The sequence below is a fragment of the Anabrus simplex genome, chromosome 3 (assembly GCF_040414725.1).
Source record: "Anabrus simplex isolate iqAnaSimp1 chromosome 3, ASM4041472v1, whole genome shotgun sequence".
In the NCBI taxonomy this organism is placed as follows: domain Eukaryota; kingdom Metazoa; phylum Arthropoda; class Insecta; order Orthoptera; family Tettigoniidae; genus Anabrus; species Anabrus simplex.
The window spans coordinates 70,838,979-70,865,070 of NC_090267.1; the positions used below are offsets into that span (position 1 = coordinate 70,838,979).

At 47.2% G+C, this 26,092-nt stretch overlaps 32 non-coding genes across 32 annotated transcripts; all 32 read right to left on the minus strand.

Annotated features, from left to right (window-relative positions):
* Positions 1–1,003: 1,003 nt before the first annotated feature.
* TRNAM-CAU (transfer RNA methionine (anticodon CAU)) lies at positions 1,004–1,076 on the minus strand. The gene has a single exon. It is a non-coding gene; the product is annotated as a tRNA-Met (tRNA).
* A 672-nt stretch (positions 1,077–1,748) lies between these two features.
* Positions 1,749–1,821, minus strand: TRNAM-CAU (transfer RNA methionine (anticodon CAU)). Its single transcript has one exon. It is a non-coding gene; the product is annotated as a tRNA-Met (tRNA).
* Positions 1,822–2,784: 963 nt separating this feature from the next.
* On the minus strand, positions 2,785–2,857 carry TRNAM-CAU (transfer RNA methionine (anticodon CAU)). Its single transcript has one exon. It is a non-coding gene; the product is annotated as a tRNA-Met (tRNA).
* Positions 2,858–3,676: 819 nt separating this feature from the next.
* Positions 3,677–3,749, minus strand: TRNAM-CAU (transfer RNA methionine (anticodon CAU)). Its single transcript has one exon. It is a non-coding gene; the product is annotated as a tRNA-Met (tRNA).
* Positions 3,750–3,974: 225 nt separating this feature from the next.
* Positions 3,975–4,047, minus strand: TRNAM-CAU (transfer RNA methionine (anticodon CAU)). Its single transcript has one exon. It is a non-coding gene; the product is annotated as a tRNA-Met (tRNA).
* A 75-nt stretch (positions 4,048–4,122) lies between these two features.
* On the minus strand, positions 4,123–4,195 carry TRNAM-CAU (transfer RNA methionine (anticodon CAU)). The gene has a single exon. It is a non-coding gene; the product is annotated as a tRNA-Met (tRNA).
* A 522-nt stretch (positions 4,196–4,717) lies between these two features.
* TRNAM-CAU (transfer RNA methionine (anticodon CAU)) lies at positions 4,718–4,790 on the minus strand. Its single transcript has one exon. It is a non-coding gene; the product is annotated as a tRNA-Met (tRNA).
* Positions 4,791–5,014: 224 nt separating this feature from the next.
* Positions 5,015–5,087, minus strand: TRNAM-CAU (transfer RNA methionine (anticodon CAU)). The gene has a single exon. It is a non-coding gene; the product is annotated as a tRNA-Met (tRNA).
* Positions 5,088–5,460: 373 nt separating this feature from the next.
* Positions 5,461–5,533, minus strand: TRNAM-CAU (transfer RNA methionine (anticodon CAU)). Its single transcript has one exon. It is a non-coding gene; the product is annotated as a tRNA-Met (tRNA).
* A 666-nt stretch (positions 5,534–6,199) lies between these two features.
* On the minus strand, positions 6,200–6,272 carry TRNAM-CAU (transfer RNA methionine (anticodon CAU)). The gene has a single exon. It is a non-coding gene; the product is annotated as a tRNA-Met (tRNA).
* A 3,498-nt stretch (positions 6,273–9,770) lies between these two features.
* On the minus strand, positions 9,771–9,843 carry TRNAM-CAU (transfer RNA methionine (anticodon CAU)). The gene has a single exon. It is a non-coding gene; the product is annotated as a tRNA-Met (tRNA).
* Positions 9,844–10,328: 485 nt separating this feature from the next.
* Positions 10,329–10,401, minus strand: TRNAM-CAU (transfer RNA methionine (anticodon CAU)). The gene has a single exon. It is a non-coding gene; the product is annotated as a tRNA-Met (tRNA).
* A 1,030-nt stretch (positions 10,402–11,431) lies between these two features.
* On the minus strand, positions 11,432–11,504 carry TRNAM-CAU (transfer RNA methionine (anticodon CAU)). Its single transcript has one exon. It is a non-coding gene; the product is annotated as a tRNA-Met (tRNA).
* Positions 11,505–12,617: 1,113 nt separating this feature from the next.
* TRNAM-CAU (transfer RNA methionine (anticodon CAU)) lies at positions 12,618–12,690 on the minus strand. The gene has a single exon. It is a non-coding gene; the product is annotated as a tRNA-Met (tRNA).
* A 76-nt stretch (positions 12,691–12,766) lies between these two features.
* TRNAM-CAU (transfer RNA methionine (anticodon CAU)) lies at positions 12,767–12,839 on the minus strand. The gene has a single exon. It is a non-coding gene; the product is annotated as a tRNA-Met (tRNA).
* A 355-nt stretch (positions 12,840–13,194) lies between these two features.
* Positions 13,195–13,267, minus strand: TRNAI-UAU (transfer RNA methionine (anticodon CAU)). Its single transcript has one exon. It is a non-coding gene; the product is annotated as a tRNA-Ile (tRNA).
* A 667-nt stretch (positions 13,268–13,934) lies between these two features.
* On the minus strand, positions 13,935–14,007 carry TRNAI-UAU (transfer RNA isoleucine (anticodon UAU)). The gene has a single exon. It is a non-coding gene; the product is annotated as a tRNA-Ile (tRNA).
* A 76-nt stretch (positions 14,008–14,083) lies between these two features.
* Positions 14,084–14,156, minus strand: TRNAM-CAU (transfer RNA methionine (anticodon CAU)). The gene has a single exon. It is a non-coding gene; the product is annotated as a tRNA-Met (tRNA).
* A 1,850-nt stretch (positions 14,157–16,006) lies between these two features.
* TRNAI-UAU (transfer RNA isoleucine (anticodon UAU)) lies at positions 16,007–16,079 on the minus strand. Its single transcript has one exon. It is a non-coding gene; the product is annotated as a tRNA-Ile (tRNA).
* A 220-nt stretch (positions 16,080–16,299) lies between these two features.
* TRNAM-CAU (transfer RNA methionine (anticodon CAU)) lies at positions 16,300–16,372 on the minus strand. The gene has a single exon. It is a non-coding gene; the product is annotated as a tRNA-Met (tRNA).
* A 375-nt stretch (positions 16,373–16,747) lies between these two features.
* Positions 16,748–16,820, minus strand: TRNAL-UAA (transfer RNA methionine (anticodon CAU)). The gene has a single exon. It is a non-coding gene; the product is annotated as a tRNA-Leu (tRNA).
* Positions 16,821–16,896: 76 nt separating this feature from the next.
* Positions 16,897–16,969, minus strand: TRNAM-CAU (transfer RNA methionine (anticodon CAU)). The gene has a single exon. It is a non-coding gene; the product is annotated as a tRNA-Met (tRNA).
* Positions 16,970–17,045: 76 nt separating this feature from the next.
* TRNAM-CAU (transfer RNA methionine (anticodon CAU)) lies at positions 17,046–17,118 on the minus strand. The gene has a single exon. It is a non-coding gene; the product is annotated as a tRNA-Met (tRNA).
* A 653-nt stretch (positions 17,119–17,771) lies between these two features.
* On the minus strand, positions 17,772–17,844 carry TRNAI-UAU (transfer RNA isoleucine (anticodon UAU)). The gene has a single exon. It is a non-coding gene; the product is annotated as a tRNA-Ile (tRNA).
* Positions 17,845–18,511: 667 nt separating this feature from the next.
* TRNAI-UAU (transfer RNA isoleucine (anticodon UAU)) lies at positions 18,512–18,584 on the minus strand. The gene has a single exon. It is a non-coding gene; the product is annotated as a tRNA-Ile (tRNA).
* A 2,454-nt stretch (positions 18,585–21,038) lies between these two features.
* On the minus strand, positions 21,039–21,111 carry TRNAI-UAU (transfer RNA isoleucine (anticodon UAU)). The gene has a single exon. It is a non-coding gene; the product is annotated as a tRNA-Ile (tRNA).
* A 374-nt stretch (positions 21,112–21,485) lies between these two features.
* On the minus strand, positions 21,486–21,558 carry TRNAM-CAU (transfer RNA methionine (anticodon CAU)). Its single transcript has one exon. It is a non-coding gene; the product is annotated as a tRNA-Met (tRNA).
* A 225-nt stretch (positions 21,559–21,783) lies between these two features.
* On the minus strand, positions 21,784–21,856 carry TRNAM-CAU (transfer RNA methionine (anticodon CAU)). The gene has a single exon. It is a non-coding gene; the product is annotated as a tRNA-Met (tRNA).
* A 672-nt stretch (positions 21,857–22,528) lies between these two features.
* TRNAL-UAA (transfer RNA leucine (anticodon UAA)) lies at positions 22,529–22,601 on the minus strand. The gene has a single exon. It is a non-coding gene; the product is annotated as a tRNA-Leu (tRNA).
* A 225-nt stretch (positions 22,602–22,826) lies between these two features.
* On the minus strand, positions 22,827–22,899 carry TRNAM-CAU (transfer RNA methionine (anticodon CAU)). Its single transcript has one exon. It is a non-coding gene; the product is annotated as a tRNA-Met (tRNA).
* Positions 22,900–22,975: 76 nt separating this feature from the next.
* TRNAM-CAU (transfer RNA methionine (anticodon CAU)) lies at positions 22,976–23,048 on the minus strand. The gene has a single exon. It is a non-coding gene; the product is annotated as a tRNA-Met (tRNA).
* A 2,555-nt stretch (positions 23,049–25,603) lies between these two features.
* TRNAI-UAU (transfer RNA isoleucine (anticodon UAU)) lies at positions 25,604–25,676 on the minus strand. Its single transcript has one exon. It is a non-coding gene; the product is annotated as a tRNA-Ile (tRNA).
* Positions 25,677–26,092: the final 416 nt, after the last annotated feature.

The following is a 26,092-nucleotide window of genomic DNA, read 5'->3' on the forward strand; positions in this document are numbered from 1 at the left end:
GGGAGGATCGAACCCACGACCATAAGACTAAGAGACTTACGTGCTGCCTGCTCTGCTACATAGGCTGCTAGAATGGGGAGGCCAAGGATAAAAAATATAAAGCAGCTTTGTGAATAATAGACCTACAAGATAAAAGAATATATCCCTGGTGAGGATCGAAATCACAACCTTAATATTATGAGACTTACGCGCTGCCTGCTGCGCTACCGAGGCTGCTCGATGGGTGAAGGCTATTATATAGAATATGAAGTTGCTTTGTGTATACTTGGACATACAAGATAAAAGCCTATACCCCGGGTGAGGATCGAACTCACGACCTTAAGACTATGAGACTTACGCGCTGCCTGCTGCGCTACCGAGGCTGCTCGATGGGTAAAGGCAATTATATAGAATATGAAGTTGCTTTGTGTATACTTGGACACACAATATAGAAGGCTATGCCCCGGGTGATATTCGAACTCACGACCTTAATGTGATGAGACTTACGCGCTGCCTGCTGCGCTACCGAGGCTGCTCGACGTGGCAAGGCGATTAAAAGAATACGAAGTAGCTTTGTGTATACTTGGACATACAGGGTAAAAGCCTATGCCTCGGGTGAGGATCGAAATCACGACCTTAAGATTATGAGACTTACGCGCTGCCTGCTTCGCTACCGAGGCTGCTCGATGGGGGAAGGCAAGCATAAAGAATAAAGGCCCATGCCCCGGGGGAGGATCGAACTCACGACCGTAAGATTATGAGACTTACGCGCTGCCTGCTGCGCTACTGAGGCTGTGCGGGATGCAGAGTGCAAGTATAAAGAATAAGAAAGAGCTTTGTAAAAAATAGGATGCTCACGATAAATGCCTTTGCCGCAGGTAAGCATCGAACTAAGACCGAACTAAGATTATGAGTCTTTCGCGCGCTACCTGCTGCGTTACCAAGTCTGCACTTACCGGGCAATGTAAGGACAAAGAATATGAAGTTGCTTTGTGTATACTTGGACATACAAGATAAAAGCCTACGCCCCGGGTGAGGATCGAACTCACGACCTTAAGATTATGAGACTTACGCGCTGCCTGCTGCGCTACCGAGGCTGTTCGTTGTGCAAAATGCAAATATAATGACTAAGAAGGAGCTTTGAGTTAACTTGGATGTTCACTATAAACGCCTCTGCGGCAGGTGAGGATCGAACTCAGACTGTATGATTATGAGAATTACGCGCTGCCTGCAGCGCTACCCAGGCTGCCCGACGTAAAAGGGCGAGGATAAGGAATATGGAGTTGCTTTGTGTATACTTGGACATACAAGATTAACGCCTTTGCCCCGGGTGAGGATCGAACTCACGACCTTAAGATTATGAGACTTACGCGTTGCTTACTGCGCTACCGAGGCTGCTCGATGTGGCAAGTCGAAGAAAAAGAATATGAAGTTGCTTTGTGTATACTTGGACATACAGGATAAAAGACCATGCCCCGGGTGAGGATCGAACTCACGACCTTAAGAATATGTGACTTACGCGCTGCCTGCTGCGCTACCGAGGCTGTTCGTTGTGCAGAATGCAAGTACAATGACTAAGAAGGAGCTTTGATTTAACTTGGATGTTCACTATAAAAGCCTCCGCGGCAGGTGAGGATCGAACACAGACTGTATGATTATGAGAATTACGCGCTGCCTGCTGCGCTACCCAGGCTACCCGACGTGAAAGGGCGAGGATAAGGAATATGGAGTTGCTTTGTGTATACTTGGACATACAGGATAGAAGCCTATGCCCCGGGTGAGGATCGAACTCACGACTTTAAGATTATGAGACTTACGCGCTGCCTGCTGCGCTACCGAGGCTGTTCGGGATGCAGAGTGCAAGTATAAAGAATAAGAAAGAGCTTTGTAAAAAATTGGATGTTCACGATAAATGCCTTTGCCGCAGGTAAGGATCGAACTAAGACCGTATGATTATGAGTCTTTCGCGCTGCCTGCTGCGTTACCAAGTCTGCACTTACCGGGCAATGTAAGGACAAAGAATACGAAGGAGTCTTGTGTAAACGTTGACATAGAAGATTAAATTCTATGAGCCGGTTGAAAATCGAACTCACGACTTACTATTATGATACTTACGCGCTGCCTGCTGCGCTATCGAGACTGCTAATTCTGCGGAATGTACGGATAAAGACTAGGAAGGAGCTGTGTGTAAACATGGACATTCATGTTGAAAGACTAAGACTCAGGGGGGGATCGAACCCAAGACCATAAGACTAAGAGACTTACGTGCTGCCTACATAGGCTGCTAGAATGGGGGAAGGCAATTATATAGAATATGAAGTTGCTTTGTGTATACTTGGACATACAAGATAAAAGCCTATGCACCGGGTGAGGATCGAACTCACGACCTTAATATTATGAGACTTACGCGCTGCCTGCTGCGCTACCGAGGCTGCTCGACGTGGTAAGGCGAAGAAAAAGAATATGAAGTTGCTTTGTGTATACTTGGACATACAGGATAAAGGCCTATGCCCCGGGTGATATTCAAACACACGACCTTAATATTATGAGACTTACGCGCTTCCTGCTGCGCTACCGAGGCTGTTCGTTGTGCAGAATGCAAGTATAATGACAAAGAAGGAGCTTTGAGTTAATTTGGATGTTCACTATAAAAGCCTCTGCGGCAGGTGAGGATCGAACTCAGACTGTATGATTATGAGACATAAGCGCTGCCTGCTGAACTACGCAGGCTGTTCGACGTGGCAAGGCGATTAAAAGAATATGAAGTTGCTTTGTGTATACTTGGACATACAGGATAAAAGCCTATGCCCCGGGTGAGGATCGAACTCACGACCTTAAGATTATGAGACTTACGCGCTGCCTGCTGCGCTACCGAGGCTGCTCGGTGGGAGAAGGCAATTATATAGAATATGAAGTTGCTTTGTGTATACTTGGACATACAAGATAAAAGCCTATGCCCCGGGTGAGGAATGATCTCACGACCTTAAGATTATGAGACTTACGCGCTGCCTGCTGCGTTACCAAATCTGCACTTACCGGGCAATGTAAGGACAAAGAATAAGAATGTGCTTTGTAAACGAGGACATAGAAGATTAAAGCCAATGCCCCAGGTGAGGATCGAAATCACGACCTTAGGATTATGAGACTTACGCGCTGCCTGCTGCGCTACCGAGGCTGCTCGTTGTTGAAGGGCAAGGATAAAGAATATGAAGGTGCTCTGTGTATAATTGGACATACAAGATAAAATCTTTTGCCCCGAGTGCGGACCGAACTCACGACCTTAAGATTATGAGACTTACGCGCTGCCTACTGCGCTACGCAGGCTGCTCGATGTGGCAAGGCGAGGATAAAGAATATGAAGTTGCTTTGCGTATACTTCGACATTCAGGATGAAAGCCCATGCCCCGGGTGAGCATCGAACTCACGACCTTAAGATTATGAGACTTACGCGCTGCCTGCTGCGCTCCCGAGGCTGTTCGTTGAGCAGAATGCAAGTATAATAACAAAGAAGGAGCTTTGAGTTAATTTGGATGTTCACTATAAAAGCCTCTGCGGCAGGTGAGGATCGAACTCAGACTGTATGATTATGAGACATAAGCGCTGCCTGCTGAACTACGCAGGCTGTTCGACGTGGCAAGGCGATTAAAAGAATATGAAGTTGCTTTGTGTATACTTGGACATACAGGATAAAAGCCTATGCCCCGGGTGAGGATCGAACTCACGACCTTAAGATTATGAGACTTACGCGCTGCCTGCTGCGCTACCGAGGCTGCTCGATGGGTAAAGGCAATTATATAGAATATGAAGTTGCTTTGTGTATACTTGGACATACAAGATAAAAGCCTATGCCCCGGGTGAGGATCGAACTCACGATCTTAATATTATGAGACTTACGCACTACCTGCTGCGCTACCGAGGCTGCTCGATGGGTGAAGGCTATTATATAGAATATGAAGTTGCCTTGTGTATACTTGGACATACAAGATAAAAGCCTATGCCCCGGGTGAGGATCGAACTCACGACCTAAAGATTATGAGACTTACGCGCTGCCTGCTGCGCTACCGAGGCTGCTCGAGGGTAAAGGCAATTATATAGAATATGAAGTTGCTTTGTGTATACTTGGACATACAAGATAAAAGCCTTTGCCACGGGTGAGGATCGAACTCACGACCTTAAGATTATGAGACTTACGCGCTGCCTGCTGCGCTACCGAGGCTGCTCAATGGGGAAAGGCAATTATATAGAATATGAAGTTGCTTTGTGTATACTTGGACATACAAGATAAAAGCCTATTCCCCGGGTGAGGATCGAACTCACGACCTTAAGATTATGAGACTTACGCGCTGCCTGCTGCGCTACCGAGGCTGTTCGTTGTGCAGAATGCATGTATAATGACTAAGAAGGGGCTTTGAGTTAACTTGGATGTTCACTATAAAAGCCTCTGCGGTAGGTGAGGATCGAACTTAGACTGTATGACTATGAGACATAAGCGCTGCCTGCTGAACTACCCAGGCTGTTCGACGTGGCAAGGCGATTAAAAGGATATGAAGTTGCTTTGTGTATAGTTGGACATACAGGATAAAAGACTATGACCCGGGTGAGGATCGAACTCACGACCTTAAGATTATGAGACTTACGCGCTGCCTGCTGCGCTACCGAGGCTGCTCGATGGGTAAAGGCAATTATATAGAATATGAAGTTGCTTTGTGTATACTTGGACATACAAGATAAAAGCCTATGCCCCGGGTGAGGATCGAACTCACGACCTTAATATTATGAGACTTACGCGCTGCCCGCTGCGCTACCGAGGCTGCTCGATGGGTGAAGGCTATTATATAGAATATGAGGTTGCTTTGTTTATACTTGGACATACAAGATAAAAGCCTATGCCCCTTGTGAGGATCGAACTCACGACCTTAACATTATGAGACTTACGCGCTGCCTGCTGCGCTACCGAGGCTGCTCGAGGGTAAAGGCAATTATATAGAATATGAAGTTGCTTTGTGTATACTTGGACATACAAGATAAAAGCCTATGCCCCGGGTGAGGATCGAACTCACGACCTTAAGATTATGAGACTTAGGCGCTGCCTGCTGCGCTACCGAGGCTGTTCGTTGTGCAGAATGCAAGTATATTGACTAAGAAGGAGCTTTGAGTTAACTTGGATGTTCACTATAAAAGCCTCTGCGGCAGGTGACGATCGAACTCAGACTGTATGATTATGAGACATAAGCGCTGCCTGCTGAACTACCCAGGCTGTTCGACTTGGCAAGGCGATTAAAAGAATATGAAGTTGCTTTGTGTATAGTTGGTCATACAGGATAAAAGACTATGCCCCGGGTGAAGATCGAACTCACGACCTTAAGATTATGAGACTTACGCGCTGCCTGCTGCGCTACCGAGGCTGCTCGATGTGGAAAGGCGAAGAAAAAGTATATGAAGTTGCTTTGTGTATACGTGGACATACAGGATAAAAGCCTATGCCCCGGGTGAGGATCGAACTCACGACCTTAAGATTATGAGACTTACGCGCTTCCTGCTGCGCTACCGAGGCTGTTCGTTGTGCAGAATGCAAGTATAATGACTAAGACGGAGCTTTGAGTTAACTTGGAAGTTCACTATAAAAGCCTTTGCCCCGGGTGAGGATCGAACTAACGGCCTTAAGATTATGAGACTTACGTGCTGCCTACATAGGCTGCTACAATGGGGGAAGGCAAGCATAAAGAATGTGAAGTTGCTTTGTGTATACTTGGACATACAGGATAAAAGCCCCTGCCCCGGGTGAGGATCGAACTCACGACCTTAATATTATGAGACTTACGCGCTTCCTGCTGCGCTACCGAGGCTGTTCGGGATGCAGAGTACAAGTATAATGAATAAGAAAGAGCTTTGAAAAAAATTGGTTGTTGACGATAAATGCCTTTGCCGCAGGTAAGGATCGAACTAAGACCGTATGATTATGAGTCTTTCGCGCGTCCTGCTGCGTTACCAAGTCTGCACTTACCGTGCAATGTAAGGACAAAGAATACGAAGGAGTTTTGTGTAAGCGTGGACATAGAAGATTAAGGCCTATGAGCCGGGTGAACATCGAACTCACGACTTATTATTATGAGACTTACGCGCTGCCTGCTGCGCTACCGAGGCTGCTGGGTGAGGGAAGGCAATTATATAGAATATGAAGTTGCTTTGTGTATACTTGGACATACAAGATAAAAGCCTATGCCCCGGGTGAGGATCGAACTCACGACCTTAAGATTATGAGACTTACGCGCTGCTTACTGCGCTACCGAGGCTGCTCGATGTTGCAAGGCAAAGATAAAAAATATGAAGTTGCTTTGTGTATACTTGGACATACAAGATTAAAGGCTATGCCCCGGGTGATATTGGAACTCACGACCTTAATATTATGAGACTTACGCGCTGCCTGCTGCGCTACCGAGGCTGCTCGGGGTGGAGATTGCAAGTATAAAGAATAACAAGGAGCTTTGCGTAAAATTGGATGTTCACGTAAAATGCCATTGCCGCAGGTGAGGATCGAACTAAGAGCTTATGATTATGAGACTTACGCGCTGCCTGCTGCGCTACCGAGACAGCTCATTCTGCGGAATGTAAGGATAAAGACTAGGAAGGAGCTGTGTGTAAACATGGACATTCACGTTGAAAGACTAAGCCTCAGGGGAGGATCGAACCCACGACCATAAGACTAAGAGACTTACGTGCTGCCTACATAGGCTGCTAGAATGGGGGAAGGCAATTATATAGAATATGAAGTTGCTTTGTGCATACTTGGACATACAAGATGAAAGCCTATGCCCCGGGTGAGGATCGATCTCACGACCTTTAGATTATGAGACTTACGTGCTGCCTGCTTAGCTACCGAGGCTGCTCGATGGGGGAAGGGAAGCATAAAGAATATGAAGATGCTTTGTGTATACTTGGACATACAGGATAAAAGCCCATGCCCCGGGTGAGGATCGAACTCACGACCTTAATATTATGAGACTTACGCGCTGCGTGCTACGCTACCGAGGCTGCTCGGGGTGGAGATTGCAGGTATAAAGACTAACAAGGAGCTTTGCGTAAAATTGGATGTTCATGTAAAATGCCTTTGCCGCAGGTGAGAATCGAACAAATAGCTTATGATTATGATTATGAGACTTACGCGCTGCCTGCTGCGCTACCGAGGCTGCTCGGTGTTGAAGGGCGAGGATAAGGAATATGGAGTTGCATTGTGTATACTTGGACATACAAGATTAAAGCCTATGCCCGGGTGAGAATCGAACTCACGACCTTAAGATTATGAGACTTCGCGCTGCCTAGTGAGCTACCGAGGCTGCTCGGAGCTGAAGGGCAAGGATAAAGAATATGAAGTTGCTCTGTGTATACTTGGACATACTAGATTAAAGCCTAGGCCCCGGGTGAGACTCGAACTCACGACCTGAAGATTATGAGACTTCCGCGCTGCCTGCTGCGTTACCAAATCTGCACTTACCGGGCAATGTAAGGACAAAGAATAAGAAGGTGCTTTGTGTAAACGTTGACATAAAAGATTAAAGCCAATGCTCCAGGTGAGGATCGAACACACGACCTTAGGATTATGAGATTTACGCGCGGCCTGCTGCGCTACCGAGGCTGCTCGTTGTTGAAGGGCAAGGATAAGGAATATGATGTTGCCTTGTGTATACTTGGATATACATGGTAAAATCCTATGCCCCGGGTGAGGATCGAACTCACGACCTGAAGATTATGAGACTGACGCGCTGCCTGCTGCGTTGCTAAATCTGCACTTACCAGGCAATGTAAGGACAAAGAATAAGAAGGTGCTTTGTGTAAACGTGGACATAGAAGATTAAAGCCAATGCCCCGAGTGAGGACCGATCTCACGACCTTAAGATTACGAGACCTACGCGCTGCCTACTGCGCTACGGAGGCTGCTCGATCTGGCAAGGCGAGGATACAGAATATGAAGTTGCTTTGTGTATACCTCGACATTCAGGATAAAAGCCCATGCCCCGGGTGAGGATCGAACTCACGAACTGAAGATCGTGAGACTTACGCGCTGCCTGCTGCGCTACCGCGGCTGTTCGGGGGTTGAGTGCAAGTATAAAGAATAAGAAAGAGCTTTGTAAAAAATTGGATGTTCACGTAAAAGCCTTTGCCGCAGGTAAGTTTCGAACTAGGACCGTATGATTATGAGTCTTTCGTGCGCTGCCTTCTTTGTTACCAAGTCTGCACTTACCGGGCAATGTAAGGACAAAGAATATGAAGGAGTTTTGTGTAAACGTGGACATAGAAGATTAAAGCCTATGACCCGCGTGAAAGTCGAACTCACGACTTATTATTATGAGACTTACGCGCTGCCTGCTGCGCTACCGAGACTGCTCATTCTGCGGAATGTAAGGATAAAGACTAGGAAGGCGGTTTGTGTCCGCGTCCGTGGTGTAGTGGTTAGCGTGATTAGCTGCCACCCCCCGGAGGCCCGGGTTCGATTCCCGGCTCTGCAACGAAATTTGAAAAGGGCTGGAACGGGGTCCACTCAGCCTCGGGAGGTCAACTGAGTAGAGGTGGTTTTCCGTGGTTTCCCACTTCTCCTCCAGGCGAATGCCGGGTTGGTACCTAACTTAAGGCCACGGCCGCTTCCTTCCCTCTTCCTTGCCTATCCCTTCCCATCTTCCCATCCCTCCACAAGGCCCCTGTTCCGCATAGCAGGTGAGGCCGCCTGGGCGAGGTACTGGTCATACTCCCCAGTTGTATCCCCCGACCAAGAGTCTGAAGCTCCAGGACACTGCCCTTGAGGCGGTAGAGGTGTGATCCCTCGCTAAGTCCGAGGGAAAAACCGAACCTGGAGGTTAAACAGATGATGATGATGAAGGAGGTTTGTGTAAACTGGTACATTCACGTAGGAAGACTAAGCCTCAGGGGAGGATCGAACCCACGACCATAAGACTAAGAGACTTACGCGCTGCCTGCTGCGCTACCGAGGCTGCTCGGTGTTGAAGGGCGAGGATAAGGAATATGGAGTTGCTTTGTGTACACTTGGACATACAAGATAGAAGCCTATGCCCCGGGTGAGGATCGAACTCACGACTTATTATTATGAGACGCGCTGCCTGCTGCGCTACCGACACTGCTAATTCTGCGGAATGTGCGGATAAAGACTAGGAAGGAGCTGTGTGTAAACATGGACATTCATGTTGAAAGACTAAGCCTCAGGGGAGGATCGAACCCACGACCATAAGACTAAGAGACTTACGTGCTGCCTACAGAGGCTGCTAGAACGGGGGAAGGCAATTATATAGAATATGAAGTTGCTTTGTGTATACTTGGACATACAATATAAAAGCATATGCTCCGGGTGAGGAATGATCTCACGACCTTAAGATTATGAGACTTACGTGCTGCCTGCTTCGCTACCGAGGCTGCTCGAAGGGGGAAGGCAAGCATAAAGAATATGAAGTTGCTTTGTGTATACTTGGACATACAGGATAAAAGCCCATGCCCCGGGTGAAGATCGAACTCACGACCTTAATAATATGAGACTTACGCGCTGCGTGCTGCACTACCGAGGCTGCTCGGGGTGGAGATTGCAAGTATAAAGAATAACAAGGAGCTTTGCGTAAAATTGGTGGTTCATGTAAAATGCCTTTGCGGCAGGTGAGGATCGAACTAATAGCTTATGATTATGAGACTTACGCGCTGCCTGCTGCGCTAACGAGGCTGCTCGGTGAACGGCGAGGATAAGGAATATGGAGCTGCTTTGTGTATACTTGGACATACAAGATTAAAGCCTATGCCTCGGGTGAGGATCGAACTCACCACCTTAAGATTATGAGACTTACGCGCTGTCTACTGCGCTACCGAGGCTGCTCGATGTGGCAAGGCGAGGATAAAGAATATGAAGTTGCTTTGTGTATACTTGGACATACAAGATAAAAGCCTATGCCCCGGGTGAGGATCGAACTCACGACCTTAAGATTATGAGACCTACGCGCTGCTTACTGCGCTACCGACGCTGCTCGATGTTGCAAGCAAGGATAAAGAATATGAAGTTGCTTTGTGTATACTTGGACATACAAGATAAAAGGCTATGCCTCGGGTGATATTCGAACTCACGACCTTAATATTATAACACTTACGCGCTGCCTGCTGCGCTACCCAGGCTGCTCGAAGTGGCAAGGCGATTAAAGGAATATGAAGTTGCTTTGTGTATACTTGGACATACAGGATAAAAGCCTATGCCCCGGGTGAGGATCGAAATCACGACCTTAAGATTATGAGACTTACGCGCTACCTGCTTCGCTACCGAGGCTGCTGGATTTGGGAAGGCAAACATAAAGAATAAAGGCCCATGCCCCGGATGAGGATCGAACTCACGACCGTAAGATTATGAGACTTACGCGCTGCCTGCTGCGCTACCGAGGCTGTTCGGGATGCATAGTGCAAATATAAAGAATAAGAAAGAGCTTTGTAAAAAATTGGATGTTCACGATAAATGCCTTTGCCGCAGGTAAGGGTCGAACTAGGCCGCCTCTGTGGTGTAGTGGTTAGCGTGATTAGCTGCCACCCCCGGAGGTCCGGGTTCGATTCCCGGCTCTGCCACGAAATTTGAAAAGTGGTACGAGGGCTGAAACGGGGTCCACTCAGCCTCGGGAGGTCAACTGAGTAGAGGTGGGTTCGATTCCCACCTCAGCCATCCTGGAAGTGGTTTTCCGTGGTTTCCCACTTCTCCTCCAGGCTAATGCCGGGATGGTACCTAACTTAAGGCCACGGCCGCTTCCTTCCCTCTTCCTTGCCTGCCCTTCCAATCTTCCCATCCCTAGACAAGGCCCCTGTTCAGTATAGCAGGTGAGGCCGCCTGGGCGAGGTACTGATCATTCTCCCCAGTTGTATCCCCCGATCAGATGTCTGAAGCTCCAGGACACTGCCCTTGAGGCGGTAGAGGTGGGATCCCTCGCTAAGTCCGCGGGAAAAGCCAACCCTGGACAATAAACAGATTAAGAAGGAAAGAAAGAAAGGGTCGAACTAGGACCGTATGATTATGAGTCTTTCGCGCGCTACCTGCTGCGTTACCAAGTCTGCACTTACCGGGCAATGTAAGGACAAAGTATACGAAGGAGTTTTGTGTAAACGTGGACATAGAAGATCAAAGACTATGAACCGGGTGAAAATCGAACTCACGAACTTATTATTATGAGACTTACGCGCTGCCTGCTGCGCTACCGAAACTGCTAATTCTTCGGAATGTAAGGATAAAGACTAGGAAGAAGCTGTGTGTGAACATGGACATTCATGTTGAAAGACTAAGCCTCACGGGAGGATCGAACCCACGACCATAAGATTATGAGACTTACGCGCTGCCTGCTGCGCTACCCAGGCTGCTCGGTGAGGGAACGCAATTATATAGAATATGAAGTTGCTTTGTGTATACTTGGACATACAAGATAAAAGCCTATGCCCCGGGTGAGGATCGAACTCACGACCTTAAGATTATGAGACTTACGCGCTGCTTACTGCGCTACCGAGGCTGCTCGATGTTGCAAGGCAAAGATAAAGAATATGAAGTTGCTTTGTGTATACTTGGACATACGAGATTAAAGGCTATGCCCCGGGTGATATTGGAACTCACGACCTTAATATAATGAGACTTACGCGCTGCCTGCTGCGCTACCGAGGCTGCTCGGGGTGGAGATTGCAAGTATAAAGAATAAGAAGGAGCTTTGCGTAAAATTGGATGTTCACGTAAAATGCCATTGCCGCAGGTGAGGATCAAACTAAGAGCTTATGATTATGAGACTTACGCGCTGCCTGCTGCGCTACCGAGACAGCTCATTCTGCGGAATGTAATGATAAAGACTAGGAAGGAGCTGTGTGTAACCGTGGACATTCATGTTGAAAGACTAAGCCTCAGTGGAGGATCGAACCCACGACCATAAGACTAAGAGACGTACGTGCTGCCTGCTGTGCTACATAGGCTGCTAGAATGGGGAGGCCAAGGATAAAGAATATGAAGGAGCTTTGTGTATAATAGGCATACAAGATAAAAGAACATGCCCCTGGTGAGGATACGAAACCACGACCTTAATATTATGAGACTTACGCGCTGCGTGCTGCGCTACCGCGGCTGCTTGGGGTGGAGATTGCAAGTGTAAAGAATAACAAGGAGCTTTGCGTAAAATTGGATGTTCATGTAACATGCCTTTACCGCTGGTGAGGATCGAACTAAGAGCTCATGATTATGAGACTTACGCGCTGCCTGCTGCGCTACTGACGCTGCTCGGTGTTGAAAGGCAAGGATAAAGAATATGAAATAGCTCTGTTATATTTGGACATAAAAGATAAAAGCCTATGCCCCGGGTGATATTCGAACTCACGACCTTAATATTATGAGACTTACGCGCTGCCTGCTGCGCTACCGAGACTGCTAATTCTGCGGAATGTAAGGATAAAGACTAGGAAGGAGCTGTGTGTAAACATGGACATTCATGTTGAAAGACTAAGCCTCACGGGAGGATCGAACCCACGACCATAAGACTAAGAGACTTACGTGCTGCCTACATAGGCTGCTAGAATGGGGGAAGGCAATTATATAGAATATGAAGTTGCTTTGTGTATACTTGGACATACAAGATAAAAGCCTGTGCCTCGGGTGAGGATCGAACTCACGACCTTAAGATTATGAGACTTACGCGCTGCCTGCTGCGCTACCGAGGCTGCTCGGTGGGGGAAGGCAATTATATAGAATATGAAGTTGCTTTGTGTATACTTGGACATACAAGATAAAAGCCTATGCCCCGGGTGAGGATCGAACTCACGACCTTAAGATTATGAGACTTACGCGCTGCCTGCTGCGCTACCGAGGCTCCTCGGTGGGGAAGGCAATTATATAGAATATGAAGTTGCTTTGTGTATACTTGGACATATAGGATAAAAGCCCTTGCCCCGGGTGAGGATCGAACTCACGACCTTAATATTATGAGACTTACGCGCTGCCTGCTGCGCTAGCGAGGCTGCTCGGGGTGGGGATTGCAAGTACAAAGAATAACAAGGAGCTTTGGGTAAAATGCCTTTGCTGCAGGTGAGGATCGAACTAATAGCTTATGATTATGAGACTTACGCGCTGCCTGCTGCGCTACCGAGGCTGCTCGATGTTGAAGGGCGAGGATAAGGAATATGGAGTTGCTTTGTGTATACTTGGACATACAAGATTAAAGCCTATGCCCCGGGTGAGGATCGAACTCACGACCTTAAGATTATAAGACTTACGCACTGCCTACTGAGCTACCGAGGCTGCTCGGTGCTGAAGGGCAAGGATAAAGAATATGAAGTTACTCTGTGTATATTTGGACATACAGGATGTAAGAATAAGCCCCGGGTGAGGATCGAACTCACGAACTTGAGATTAGAGACGCGCTGCCTGCTGCGCTACCGAGGCTGCTCGATGGGGGAAGGCAATATAAAGAATATGAAGTTGCATTGTGTATACTTGGACATACAAGGTAAAATCCTATGTCCCGGGTGAGGATCGAACTCACGACCTTAAGATTATGAAAATTACGCGCTGCCTGCTGCGCTACCGAGGTTGCTCGACGGGGCCAGGCGAAGATAAAGAATATGAAGTTGCTTTGTGTATACTTGGACATACTAGATTAAAGTCTATGACCCGGGTGAGACTCGAACTTACGACCTGAACATTATGAGACTTACGCGCTGCCTGCTGCGTTACCAAATCTACACTTACCGGGCAATGTAAGGACAAAGAATAAGAAGGTGCTTTGTGTAAACGTGGACATAGAAGATTAAAGCCAATGCTCCAGGTGAGGATCGAACTCACGACCTTAGGATTATGAGATTTACGCGCTGCCTGCTGCGCTACCGAGGCTGCTCGTTGTTGAAGGGCAAGGATAAAGAATATGAAGTTGCCTTGTGTATACTTGGACATACAAGGTAAAATCCTACGTCCCGGGTGAGGATCGAACTCAGGACCTTAAGATTATAAGACTTACGCGCTGTCTGCTGCGCTACCGAGGCTGCTCGACGGGTGAAGGCTATTATATAGAATATGAAGTTGCTTTGTGTATACTTGGACATACAAGATAAAAGCCTATGCCCCGGGTGAGGATCGAACTCACGACCTTAAGATTATGAGACTTACGCGCTGCCTACTGCGGTACCGAGGCTGCTCGATGTTGCAAGGCAAGGATAAAGAATATGAAGTTGCTTTGTGTATACTTGGACATACAAGATAAAAGGCTATGCCCCGGGTGATATTCGAACTCACGACCTTAATATTATGAGACTTACGCGCTGCCTGCTGTGCTAGCGAGGCTGCTCGATGTCGCAAGGCGAAGAAAAAGAATATGAAGTTGCTTTGTGCATACTTGGACATACAAGATAAAAGGCTATGCCCCGGGTGATATTCGAACTCACGACCTTAATATTATGAGACTTACGCGCTGCCTGCTGCGCTAGCGAGGCTGTTCGTTGTGCAGAATGCAAGTATAATGACTAAGAAGGAGCTTTGAGTTAACTTGGATGTTCACTATGAAAGCCTGTGCGGCAGGTGAGGATCGAACTCAGACTGTATGATTATGAGACATACCCGCTGCCTGCTGACCTACCCAGGCTGTTCGACGTGGAAGGGCGAGGATAAGGAATATGGAGTTCTTTGTGTATACTTGGACATACAAGATTAAAGACTTTGCCCCGGGTGAGGATCGAAATCACGACCTTAAGATGATGGGACTTACGCGCTGCCTACTGCGCTACCGAGGCTGCTCGATGATGCAAGGCAAGGATAAAGAATATGAAGTTGCTTTGTGTATACTTGGATATACAAGATAAAAGGCTATGCCCCGGGTGAAAATCGAACTCACGACTTATTATTATGAGACTTACGCGCTGCCTGCTGCGCTACCGAGACTGCTAATTCTGCGGAAAGTAAGGATAAAGACTAGGAAGGAGCTGTGTGTAAACATGGACATTCACGTTGAAAGACTAAGGCTCAGGGGAGGATCGAACCCACGACCATAAGACTAAGAGACTTACGTGCTGCCTACATAGGCTGCTAGAATGGGGGAAGGCAATTATATAGAATATGAAGTTGCTTTGTGTATACTTGGACATACAAGATGAAAGCCTATGGCCCGGGTGAGGATCGATCTCACAACCTTAAGATTATGAGAGTTACGTGCTGCCTGCTGCGCTACCGAGGCTGTTCGGGATGCAGTGTGCAAGTATAAAGAATAAGAAAGAACTTTGTAAAAAATTGGATGTTCACGATAAATGCCTTTGCCGCAGGTAAGGATCGAACTAAGACCGTATGATTATGAGTCTTTCGCGCGTCCTGCTGCGTTACCAAGTCTGCACTTACCGGGCAATGTAAGGACTAAGAATACGAAGGAGTCTTGTGTAAGCGTGGACATAGAAGATTAAAGCCTATGAGCCGGGTGAAAATCGAACTCACGACTTATTATTATGAGACTTACGCGCTGCCTGCTGCGCTACCGATACTGCTAATTCTGCGGAATGTAAGGATAAAGACTAGGAAGGAGCTGTGTGTAAACATGGACATTCACGTTGAAAGACTAAGGCTCAGGGGAGGATCGAACCCACGACCATAAGACTAAGAGACTTAAGTGCTGCCTACATAGGCTGCTAGAATGGGGGAGGGCAATTATATAGAATATGAAGTTGCTTTGTGTATACTTGGACATACAAGATGAAAGCCTATGCCCCGGGTGAGGATCGATCTCACGACCTTAAGATTATGAGACTTACGCGCTGCGTGCTACGCTACCGAGGCTGCTCGGGGTGGAGATTGCAAGTATAAAGAATAACAAGGAGCTTTGCGTAAAATTGGATGTTCATGTAAAATGCCTTTGCTGCAGGTGAGGATCGAACTAATAGCTTATGATTATGAGACTTACGCGCTGCCTGCTGCGCTTCCGAGGCTGCTCGGTGTTGAAGGGCGAGGATAAGGAATATGGAGTTGCTTTGTGTATACGTGGACATACAAGATTAAAGCCTATGCCCCGGGTGAGGATCGAACTCACGACCTTAAGATCATAAGACTTACGCGCTGCCTACTGAGCTACCGAGGCTGCTCGGTGCTGAAGGGCAAGGATAAAGAATATGAAGTTGCTCTGTGTATATTTGGACATACAGGATGTTACCCTAAGCCCCGGGTGAGGATCGAACTCACGACCTTAAGATTAGAGACGCGCTGCCTGCTGCGCTACCGAGGCTGCTCGATGGGGGAAGGCAAGGATAAAGAATATGAAGTTGCATTGTGTATACTTGGACATACAAGATAAAATCCTATGTCCCGGGTGAGGATCGAACTCACGACCTTAAGATTATGAGACTTACGCGCTGCCTGCTGCGCTACCGAGGCTGCTCGACGGGGCCAGGCGAAGATAAAGAATATGAAGTTGCTTTGTGTATACTTGGACATACTAGATTAAAGCCTATGCCCCGGGTGAGACTCGAACTTACGACCTGAAGATTATGAGACTTACGCGCTGCCTGCTGCGTTACCAAATCTACACTTACCGGGCAATGTAAGGACAAAGAATAAGAAGGTGCTTTGTGTAAACGTGGACATAGAAAATTAAAGCCAATGCTCCAGGTGAGGATCGAACTCACGACCTTAGGATTATGAGATTTACGCGCTGCCTGCTGCGCTACCGAGGCTGCTCGTTGTTGAAGGGCAAGGATAAAGAATATGAAGTTGCCTTGTGTATACTTGGACATACAAGGTAAAATCCTATGTCCCGGGTGAGGATCGAACTCACGACCTTAAGATTTTAAGACTTACGCGCTGTCTGCTGCGCTACCGAGGCTGCTCGATGGGTGAAGGCTATTATATAGAATATGAAGTTGCTTTGTGTATACTTGGACATACAAGATAAAAGCCTATGCCCCGGGTGAGGATCGAACTCACGACCTTAAGATTATGAGACTTACGCGCTGCCTGCTGCGCTACCGAGGCTACTCAATCGGGTAAGGCAATTATATAGAATATGAAGTTGCTTTGTGTATACTTGAACATACAAGATAAAAGTCTATGCCCCGGGTGAGGATCGAACTCACGACCTTAAGATTATGAGACTTACGCGCTGCCTGCTGCGCTACCGAGGCTGTTCGTTGTGCAGAATGCCAGTATAATGACTAAGAAGGAGCTTTGAGTTAACTTGGATGTTCACTATAAAAGCCTCTGCGGCAGGTGAGGATCGAACTTAGACTGTATGATTATGAGACATACGCGCTGCCTGCTGAACTACCCAGGCTGTTCGACGTGGAAGGGCGAGGATAAGGAATATGGAGTTTCTTTGTGTATACTTGGACATACAAGATAAAAGCCTATGCCCCGGGAGAGGATCGAACTCACGACCTTAAGATTATGAGACTTACGCGCTGCCTGCTGCGCTACCGAGACTCCTCGGTGGGGAAGGCAATTATATAGAATATGAAGTTGCTTTGTGTATACTTGGACATATAGGATAAAAGCCCTTGCCCCGGGTGAGGATCGAACTCACGACCTTAATATTATGAGACTTACGCGCTGCGTGCTACGCTACCGAGGCTGCTCGGGGTGGAGATTGCAAGTACAAAGAATAACAAGGAGCTTTGCGTAAAATGCCTTTGCTGCAGGTGAGGATCGAACTAATAGCTTATGATTATGAGACTTACGCGCTGCCTGCTGCGCTACCGAGGCTGCTCGATGTTGAAGGGCGAGGATAAGGAATATGGAGTTGCTTTGTGTATACTTGGACATACAAGATTAAAGCCTATGCCCCGGGTGAGGATCGAACTCACGACCTTAAGATTATAAGACTTACGCACTGCCTACTGAGCTACCGAGGCTGCTCGGTGCTGAAGGGCAAGGATAAAGAATATGAAGTTACTCTGTGTATATTTGGACATACAGGATGTAAGCCTAAGCCCCGGGTGAGGATCGAACTCACGACCTTGAGATTAGAGACGCGCTGCCTGCTGCGCTACCGAGGCTGCTCGATGGGGGAAGGCAATATAAAGAATATGAAGTTGCATTGTGTATACTTGGACATACAAGGTAAAATCCTATGTCCCGGGTGAGGATCGAACTCACGACCTTAAGATTATGAGAATTACGCGCTGCCTGCTGCGCTACCGAGGTTGCTCGACGGGGCCAGGCGAAGATAAAGAATATGAAGTTGCTTTGTGTATACTTGGACATACTAGATTAAAGCCTATGCCCCGGGTGAGACTCGAACTTACGACCTGAACATTATGAGACTTACGCGCTGCCTGCTGCGTTACCCAATCTACACTTACCGGGCAATGTAAGGACAAAGAATAAGAAGGCGCTTTATGTAAACGTGGACATAGAAGATTAAAGCCAATGCTCCAGGTGAGGATCGAACTCACGACCTTAGGATTATGAGATTTACGCGCTGCCTGCTGCGCTACCGAGGCTGCTTGTTGTTGAAGGGCAAGGATAAAGAATATGAAGTTGCCTTGTGTATACTTGGACATACAAGGTAAAATCGTATGTCCCGGGTGAGGATCGAACTCAGGACCTTAAGATTATAAGACTTACGCGCTGTCTGCTGCGCTACCGAGGCTGCTCGACGGGTGAAGGCTATTATATAGAATATGAAGTTGCTTTGTGTATACTTGGACATACAAGATAAAAGCCTATGCCCCGGGTGAGGATCGAACTCACGACCTTAAGATTATGAGACTTACGCGCTGCCTGCTGCGCTTCCGAGGCTGCTCGATGGGTGAAGGCAATTATATAGAATATGAAGTTGCTTTGTGTATACTTGGACATACAAGATAAAAGCCTATGCACCGGGTGAGGATCGAACTCACGACCTTAAGATTATGAGACTTACGCGCTGCCTGCTGCGCTACCGAGGCTACTCAATGGGGTAAGGCAATTATATAGAATATGAAGTTGCTTTGTGCATACTTGGACATACAAGATAAAAGGCTATGCCCCGGGTGATATTCGAACTCACGACCTTAATATTATGAGACTTACGCGCTGCCTGCTGCGCTAGCGAGGCTGTTCGTTGTGCAGAATGCAAGTATAATGACTAAGAAGGAGCTTTGAGTTAACTTGGATGTTCACTATAAAAGCCTGTGGCGCAGGTGAGGATCGAACTCAGACTGTATGATTATGAGACATACGCGCTGCCTGCTGACCTACCCAGGCTGTTCGACGTGGAAGGGCGAGGATAAGGAATATGGAGTTTCTTTGTGTATACTTGGACATACAAGATTAAAGACTTTGCCCCGGGTGAGGATCGAACTCACGACCTTAAGATGATGGGACTATCGCGCTGCCTACTGCGCTACCGAGGCTGCTCGATGTTGCAAGGCAAGGATAAAGAATATGAAGTTGCTTTGTGTATACTTGGATATACAAGATAAAAGGCTATGCCCCGGGTGAAAATCGAACTCACGACTTATTATTATGAGACTTACGCGCTGCCTGCTGCGCTACCGAGACTGCTAATTCTGCGGAATGTAAGGATAAAGACTAGGAAGGAGCTGTGTGTAAACATGGACATTCACGTTGAAAGACTAAGGCTCAGGGGAGGATCGAACCCACGACCATAAGACTAAGAGACTTACGTGCTGCCTACATAGGCTGCTAGAATGGGGGAAGGCAATTATATAGAATATGAAGTTGCTTTGTGTATACTTGGACATACAAGATGAAAGCCTATGCCCCGGGTGAGGATCGATCTCACGACCTTAATATTATGAGACTTACGCGCTGCCTGCTGCGCTACCGAGGCTGCTCGGTGGGGGAAGGCAATTATATAGAATATGAAGTTGCTTTGTGTATACTTGGACATACAAGATAAAAGCCTATGCCCCAGGTGAGGAATGATCTCACGACCTTAAGATTATGAGACTTACGTGCTGCCTGCTTCGGTACCGAGGCTGCTCGAAGGGGGAAGGCAAGCATAAAGAATATGAAGTTGCTTTGTGTATACTTGGACATACAGGATAAAAGCCCATGCCCCGGGTGTGGATCGACTCACGACCTTAATATTATGAGACTTACGCGCTGCGTGCTGCACTACCGAGGCTGCTCGGGGGGGGGGGGGGAGATTGCAAGTATAAGGAATAACAAGGACCTTTGCGTAAAATTGGATGTTCATGTAAAATGCCTTTGCCGCAGGTGAGGATCGAACTAATAGCTTATGATTATGAGACTTACGCGCGGCCTGCTGCGCTACCGAGGCTGCTGGGCGTTGAAGGGCGAGGATAAGGAATATGGAGCTGCTTTGTGTATATATGGACATACAAGATTAAAGCCTATGCCCCGGGTGAGGATCGAACTCACCGCCTTAAGATTATGAGACTTACGCACTGCCTACTGAGCTACCGAGGCTGCTCGGTGCTGAAGGGCAAGGATAAAGAATATGAAGTTACTCTGTGTGTATTTGGACATACAGGATGTAAGCCTAAGCCCCGGGTGAGGATCGAACTCACGACCTTGAGATTAGAGACGCGCTGCCTGCTGCGCTACCGAGGCTGCTCGATGGAGGAAGGCAATATAAAGAATATAAAGTTGCATTGTGTATACTTGGACATACAAGGTAAAATCCTATGTCCCGTGTGAGGATCGAACTCACGACCTTAAGATTATGAGAATTACGCGCTGCCTGCTGCGCTACCGAGGTTGCTCGACGGGGCCAGGCGAAGATAAAGAATATGAAGTTGCTTTGTGTATACTTGGACATACTAGATTAAAGCCTATGCCCCGGGTGAGACTCGAACTTACGACCTGAACATTATGAGACTTACGCGCTGCCTGCTGCGTTACCCAATCTACACTTACCGGGCAATGTAAGGACAAAGAATAAGAAGGTGCTTTTTGTAAACGTGGACATAGAAGATTAAAGCCAATGCTCCAGGTGAGGATCGAACTCACGACCTTAGGATTATGAGATTTACGCGCTGCCTGTTGCGCTACCGAGGCTGCTCGTTGTTGAAGGGCAAGGATAAAGAATATGAAGTTGCCTTGTGTATACTTGGACATACAAGGTAAAATCGTATGTCCCGGGTGAGGATCGAACTCAGGACCTTAAGATTATAAGACTTACGCGCTGTCTGCTGCGCTACCGAGGCTGCTCGACGGGTGAAGGCTATTATATAGAATATGAAGTTGCTTTGTGTATACTTGGACATACAAGATAAAAGCCTATGCCCCGGGTGAGGATCGAACTCACGACCTTAAGATTATGAGACTTACGCGCTGCCTGCTGCGCTTTCGAGGCTGCTCGATGGGTGAAGGCAATTATATAGAATATGAAGTTGCTTTGTGTATACTTGGACATACAAGATAAAAGCCTATGCACCGGGTGAGGATCGAACTCACGACCTTAAGATTATGAGACTTACGCGCTGCCTGCTGCGCTACCGAGGCTACTCAATAGGGTATGGCAATTATATAGAATATGAAGTTGCTTTGTGTATACTTGAACATACAAGATAAAAGTCTATGCCCCGGGTGAGGATCGAACTCACGACCTTAAGATTATGAGACTTTCGCGCTGCCCGCTGCGCTACCGAGGCTGTTCGTTGTGCCGAATGCAAGTATAATGACTAAGAAGGAGCTTTGAGTTAACTTGGATGTTCACTATAAAAGCCTCTGCGGCAGGTGAGGATCGAACTTAGACTGTATGATTATGAGACATACGCGCTGCCTGCTGAACTACCCAGGCTGTTCGACGTGGAAGGGCGAGGATAAGGAATATGGAGTTTCTTTGTGTATACTTGGACATACAAGATTAAAGCCTTTGCCCAGGGTGAGGATCGAACTCACGACCTTAAGATTATGAGACTTACGCGCTGCCTACTGCGCTACCGAGGCTGCTCGATGTTGCAAGGCAAGGATAAAGAATATGAAGTTGCTTTGTGTATACTTCTACATACAAGATAAAAGGCTATGCCCCGGGTGATATTCGAACTCACGACCTTAATATTATGAGACTTACGCGCTGCCTGCTGCGCTACCGAGGCTGCTCGACGTGGCAGGGCGATTAAAAGAATATGAAGTTGCTTTGTGTATACTTGGACATACAGGATAAAAGCCTATGCCCCGGGTGAGGATCGAAATCACGACCTTAAGATTATGAGACTTACGCGCTGCCTGCTGCGCTACCGAGGATGCTCGGCGGGGGAAGGCAATTATATAGAATATGAAGTTGCTTTGTGTATACTTGAACATACAAGATAAAAGTCTATGCCCCGGGTGAGGATCGAACTCACGACCTTAAGATTATGAGACTTACGCGCTGCCTGCTGCGTTACCAAATCTACACTTACCGGGCAATGTAAGGACAAAGAATAAAAAGGTGCTTTGTGTAAACGTGGACATAGAAGATTAAAGCCAATGCTCCAGGTGAGGATCGAACTCACGACCTTAGGATTATGAGATTTAGGCGCTGCCTGCTGCGCTACCGAGGCTGCTCGTTGTTGAAGGGCAAGGATAAAGAATATGAAGTTGCCTTGTGTATACTTGGACATACAAGGTAAAATCCTATGTCCCGGGTGAGGATCGAACTCACGACCTTAAGATTTTAAGACTTACGCGCTGTCTGCTGCGCTACCGAGGCTGCTGGATGGGTGAAGGCTATTATATAGAATATGAAGTTGCTTTGTGTATACTTGGACATACAAGATAAAAGCCTATGCCCCGGGTGAGGATCGAACTCACGACCTTAAGATTATGAGACTTACGCGCTGCCTGCTGCGCTTCCGAGGCTGCTCGATGGGTGAAGGCAATTATATATAATATGAAGTTGCTTTGTGTATACTTGGACATACAAGATAAAAGCCTATGCCTCGGGTGAGGATCGAACTCACGACCTTAAGATTATGAGACTTACGCGCTGCCTGCTGCGCTACCGAGGCTACTCAATGGGGTAAGGCAATTATATAGAATATGAAGTTGCTTTGTGTATACTTGAACATACAAGATAAAAGTCTATGCCCCGGGTGAGGATCGAACTCACGACCTTAAGATTATGAGACTTACGCGCTGCCTGCTGCGCTACCGAGGCTGTTCGTTGTGCAGAATGCAAGTATAATGACTAAGAAGGAGCTTTGAGTTAACTTGGATGTTCACCATAAAAGCCTCTGCGGCAGGTGAGGATCGAACTTAGACTGTATGATTATGAGACACACGCGCTGCCTGCTGAACTACCCAGGCTGTTCGACGTGGAAGGGCGAGGATAAGGAATATGGAGTTTCTTTGTGTATACTTGGACATACAAGATTAAAGCCTTTGCCCAGGGTGAGGATCGAACTCACGACCTTATGATTATGAGACTTACGCGCTGCCTGCTTCGCTACCGAGGCTGCTCGATGGGGGAAGGCAAGCATAAAGAATAAAGGCCCATGCCCCGGGTGAGGATCGAACCCACGACCATAAGACTAAGAGACTTACGTGCTGCCTACATAGGCTGCTAGAATGGGGGAAGGCCATTATACAGAATATGAAGTTGCGCTGTGTATACTTGGACATACAAGATATAAGCCCATGCCCCGGGTGAGGATCGAACTCACGACCTTAAGATTATGAGACTTACGCGCTGCCTGCTGCGCTACCGAGGATGCTCGGCGGGGGAAGGCAATTATATAGAATATGAAGTTGCTTTGTGTATACTTGGACACACAAGATAAAAGCCTTTGCCCCGTGTGAGGATCGAACTCACGACCTTAAGATTATGAGACTTACGCGCTGCCTACTGCGGTACCGAGGCTGCTCGATGTTGCAAGGCAAGGATAAAGAATATGAAGTTGCTTTGTGTATACTTGGACATACAAGATAAAAAGGCTATGCCCCGGGTGATATTCGAACTCACGACCTTAATATTATGAGACTTACGCGCTCCCTGCTGTGCTAGCGAGGCTGCTCGATGTCGCAAGGCGAAGAAAAAGAATATGAAGTTGCTTTGTGCATACTTGGACATACAAGATAAAAGGCTATGCCCCGGGTGATACTCGAACTCACGACCTTAATATTATGAGACTTACGCGCTGCCTGCTGCGCTAGCGAGGCTGTTCGTTGTGCAGAATGCAAGTATAATGACTAAGAAGGAGCTTTGAGTTAACTTGGATGTTCACTATAACAGCCCGTGCGGCAGGTGAGGATGGAACTCAGACTGGATGATTATGAGACATACGCGCTGCCTGCTGACCTACCCAGGCTGTTCGACGTGGAAGGGCGAGGATAAGGAATATGGAGTTTCTTTGTGTATACTTGGACATACAAGATTAAAGACTTTGCCCCGGGTGAGGATCGAACTCACGACCTTAAGATGATGGGACTTACGCGCTGCCTACTGCGCTACCGAGGCTGCTCGATGTTGCAAGGCAAGGATAAAGAATATGAAGTTGCTTTGTGTATACTTGGATATACAAGATAAAAGGCTATGCCCGGGTGAAAATCGAACTCACGACTTATTATTATGAGACTTACGCGCTGCCTGCTGCGCTACCGAGACTGCTAATTCTGCGGAATGTAAGGATAAAGACTAGGAAGGAGCTGTGTGTAAACATGGACATTCACGTTGAAAGACTAAGGCTCAGGGGAGGATCGAACCCACGACCATAAGACTAAGAGACTTACGTGCTGCCTACATAGGCTGCTAGAATGGGGGAAGGCAATTATATAGAATATGAAGTTGCTTTGTGTATACTTGGACATACAAGATGAAAGCCTATGGCCCAGGTGAGGATCGATCTCACAACTTTAAGATTATGAGAGTTACGTGCTGCCTGCTGCGCTACCGAGGCTGTTCGGGATGCAGTGTGCAAGTATAAAGAATAAGAAAGAACTTTGTAAAAAATTGGATGTTCACGATAAATGCCTTTGCCGCAGGTAAGGATAGAACTAAGACCGTATGATTATGAGTCTTTCGCGCGCTGCCTGCTGCGTTACCAAGTCTGCACTTACCGGGCAATGTAAGGACTAAGAATACGAAGGAGTCTTGTGTAAGCGTGGACATAGAAGTTTAAAGACTATGAGCCGGGTGAAAATCGATCTCACGACTTATTATTATGAGACTTACGCGCTGCCTGCTGCGCTACCGATACTGCTAAATCTGCGGAATGTAAGGATAAAGACTAGGAAGGAGCTGTGTGTAAACATGGACATTCACGTTGAAAGACTAAGGCTCAGGGGAGGATCGAACCCACGACCATAAGACTAAGAGACTTAAGTGCTGCCTACATAGGCTGCTAGAATGGGGGAGGGCAATTATATAGAATATGAAGTTGCTTTGTGTATACTTGGACATACAAGATGAAAGCCTATGCCCCGGGTGAAGATCGATCTCACGACCTTAAGATTATGAGACTTACGCGCTGCGTGCTACGCTACCGAGGCTGCTCGGGGTGGAGATTGCAAGTATAAAGAATAACAAGGAGCTTTGCGTAAAATTGGATGTTCATGTAAAATGCCTTTGCTGCAGGTGAGGATCGAACTAATAGCTTATGATTATGAGACTTACGCGCTGCCTGCTGCGCTTCCGAGGCTGCTCGGTGTTGAAGGGCGAGGATAAGGAATATGGAGTTGCTTTGTGTATACTTGGACATACAAGATTAAAGCCTATGCCCCGGGTGAGAATCGAACTCACGACCTTAAGATTATAAGACTTGCGCGCTGCCTACTGAGCTACCGAGGCTGCTCGGTGCTGAAGGGCAAGGATAAAGAATATGAAGTTGCTCTGTGTATATTTGGACATACAGGATGTAAGCCTAAGCCCCGGGTGAGGATCGAACTCACGACCTTAAGATTAGAGACGCGCTGCCTGCTGCGCTACCAAGGCTGCTCGATGGGGGAAGGCAAGGATAAAGAATATGAAGTTGCATTGTGTATACTTGGACATACAAGGTAAAATCCTATGTCCCGGGTGAGGATCGAACTGACGACCTTAAGATTATGAGACTTACGCGCTGCCTGCTGCGTTACCAAATCTACACTTACCGGGCAATGTAAGGACAAAGAATAAGAAGGTGCTTTGTGTAAACGTGGACATAGAAGATTAAAGCCAATGCTCCAGGTGAGGATCGAACTCACGACCTTAGGACTATGAGATTT